Source organism: Sciurus carolinensis, chromosome 2, assembly GCF_902686445.1.
Source record: "Sciurus carolinensis chromosome 2, mSciCar1.2, whole genome shotgun sequence".
NCBI classification, from domain to species: domain Eukaryota; kingdom Metazoa; phylum Chordata; class Mammalia; order Rodentia; family Sciuridae; genus Sciurus; species Sciurus carolinensis.
In genome coordinates this window covers 11,960,746-11,964,087 of record NC_062214.1, presented here as the reverse complement: position 1 = coordinate 11,964,087, position 3,342 = coordinate 11,960,746, and positions in this window count along the sequence as shown.

Sequence of the window (3,342 nt, the reverse complement as noted above, 5' to 3'; positions counted from 1 at the left end):
TGCCCCAGGTCCTGGGCGCCATCACGGCTCCTCCCCTCCCCCACTGCTCCTCCTGGACTCCCTCCCTCCATGAGGAGACCCAGGTCCCTCCACTGCTCAGACCAAACCCCGGGGTCCTCCTGCTTGGCGTTCTTCCCACCGCCTCTTAGTTGCTGCTGCTATAAGAGAACACCACGGACTAAGTAGTGTGTAATGAACGGAAGGTTATTTGCTCACGGTTCTGGATGCCAGGAGGACCGAGGGGCCACATTCTCGTGAGGGCTTTCCTGCCACTCGGTGACCTAACGTGCTGGAACCACCACAAGGCGTGAGAGAGGGAAGGGCCTGAACTCGCCCTTTCAGGAGCCCCTGGGGTGACCACCCATCTCGCCACGATTGTCAAGGGACAGGCGAGGCTGAATGAGGCGAGGCCTCTCTGACCCCAGCAGTCACGGTGGAATGCTGGGAACTCCCAGCACTGCCCGGGGCTCCTTCCTCTCCGCCAGCGTTTCAGCAAGAGCATGGCCTGCGGTGGGCCCTGCCCTCACAGGGATCCAGCAGCAAACGGGAGGCCACCTGCCTTCTCTCGTGTGGCTGATGTTCCCATGGGTGCAAATGACAAGAAAGACTTGAAAAGAGCCACCCAGCTTCAGACGGGGACAGGCTCTGAGCAGGAACGGGGAGGAGACGCAGGAGCACGGGGACTTCCTACGGCAGGAGGGTCGGGGTCTGAGCAGGGGACTCCTGAGCAGAGCCAGGAAGGCCTTGAGGACCAGGTGCGGCATGAGCCACAGGAAGAGAAGGCTGGGACAACAGCGTGGCACGTGCAAAGGCCCTGGGCGGGTACTGGGCACTGAGGGAAGAGCCAGGAGGCTGCGTGGCGGCAGAGGAGGGAGCAGGGCAGCCGGTGGGGATGCTGGGGACCAGCAGGAGTCCTGTGGGGCCACAGCAGGGCGTCACCCAGTGTGGAAGGGTCACCGAAGCTTCGCTCGGGTGGCTTGGCCTCGTTTGCTCTGAGGAGCTCAGGCTGGGCGTGTGGAGAGTGGGCTTCGGGGTGGGAGGGGGAGCAGAGCTGGGGTGTTGTGCCCAAAGGCTTGAGACCCCACAAGGACCACCAGAGACCACGATCAATGCAAGCAGCAAAGAGTCATTTATTAGCGAGTTCGAACCCGGTCCTCTGCGTCCTTAATCAACGACGCTAGGAGAGAGGCCCCGAGCCCTCGTCAGCAGGGTTTTTATAAGGAAAAGCAAGCAGTTTTACAGTGTTCTTCTAATTGGCTAACATTCGAACAGCTAAACCTCCCCTGGTTGGGTCCGGTCAATCTATTTGATTTTCATTGGGTCCGGCCAGAACTGGACGGTCCTAGAGGAAGAAGGGGGGAGGGAACAGGTGAACTATTCAGGAGCTGAGTCGGGGCTAGGCCCTGCTCTCGTCCTTGACGGATAAGGTCTCCAGGCAACTGCACATTCCTCGGACAAATATCTCTTAACAACCTTGGTAAGCACAGGGGCCCAGCAGTCCTGTTTGTCCTTGAGACAGTTAGCAGCACAGATACCACCCTGCTCTCAACAGGGGACCCTGTCAGCAAGGACGGGGGCGCAGCCTGGGGTGCGGGGAGGAGGGGCAGACTGGAGAGCGTCAGTCTAACAGCTTCCACGTGGCGGGAGGAACGGGAGGCCCAGGATGACACGCGGTCACTGGCCTCAGAGGCAGAGCGTGGGTGGCACCTTCTCTGGGAAGGGGACACAGGGGACTTGGGGACTGTGTTGAAAGCCGCTGGTTGAAGTGCTGAGGGCTTTGACTGCTGGGCCTCCACGGCCTCCTAAAGGGCTTCCAGATGGGAGGCCGGGCTCAGCGCGGGGCCCTCCTGCCCGTGACCATGCCCGGGCCCCGCCGAGGGCTGGCCGCAGACTGTGGAGCCACAGGAGCCCAGCACCCGGCGCCGCCTGGGCGGAGCTGACCCCGCTTCCCTGAGGAGCCCAGCGACCCTCTGACTCCCTGGGATGAAGGGGCTGGAGGGTGGCGGCCCACAGTCCTCCAGGCCAGATGGCCACGTGGACGGGGACGAGGCTGCTCTCCCAGCCCAGCCTCCTCCTCACTCCCGCACCAAAGGCTGGAAATGAAGTTCACGCCTGGGAAAGTCAGGGTTCCAGAGACGCAGCTTCCATTCCTCCAGCGGCTGTTCTTCCCAGAAGGCCCTGGGGCCCTCGTCAGACGCAGCTGGACACAGTCATCTGGCCAGCGCAGCTGGGAGGGAGGGAGGGAGGGAGGGACCGAGTGAGGGAGGCTGAGGGAGGGAGGGACGGAGCCCTCGGTGCTCAGTGAGGCGGGGACGGCCTCCCTCTCTCGCCTGCTCTTGACAGGACTCTGAACGTCCAGCCAGTTTTGTTTTCTCATGTTTGAGACGCTGGTGCTCCTGCCACTGGACGTGGGCACGAAACCCCCCCTAAGAATCCATTCTGGGTCCCACCCCCTCTGTGGGCCTTGGTGACTTTCTAGGACACCGCTAGGGCCCTAAGAGGGGCCGGTGTGGCATCAGCAGACGAGGTACCTCCCCTGCGCCCGTCAGAAGTGCACAAGGCACTGGCCCCAGGCTCAGCCCCGCCCTCTGAAGGCCGCCGCCTCTGCTGGGGAGGAGGAGGTCGAGGGAGGACTTCCCTGGTCAGAGGTGGTTCTGTGCCCGGTGCCCAGGTCTCTCCCTGGAGGACCTTCCCCAGAGGACCTTCCCCGGAGAGGCAGCGCCAGGGAGTCAGCGCTTTGCTCCCTGATCAGATGGCCGGTTGGGTCCTGGGTGACCTTGGCCTTGGAGGGCCTGCCTGCAGGTGGTCAGTGTCCAGGGCACTGGTTTCCTTGAGTTCCCCGTCTGGAGCCCGAGCAGGATCCTGGCAAGGCAAACTCATGTCCCCTGGAGGGGAGGCCCCAGGATGGGCGCTCACCCTGCGGGGCCCCTGCCCCCAGCCCCAGGAGGCTGCCCGCCCCGCAATCCCAAAGGCAGAGGAGGGAGACTCCACAGTCCTTCTGGACGGCCTGCGGGCGGTCACACAGCTCTGAAGGTGCTCCTGACCCCTTGCCTCGGGGTGGCGGTACCCTCTCCTGGTTAAAAATAATTAAAAGGGAAAAGACATAGTATGTGGGGCGGCCTTGGGCTCCGGGCAGAGCACTGGCCTAGCGTGGCAGGCCCTGGGCTCCACGCCGGCATCAGGGAGAAGGCACTGCACAGGAACCATCCTGCTTCCGTCCTGAAGGGCTCCTTTTACTACACAGATGTGATTCCACGCTGCCGCGAGCTTCCCGCTCACCGTCAGGGAAGTTGCAGCCTCAGCAAACTCGTTTCTCTCTCCTTTTCTAAGTCCCTGCCTCCT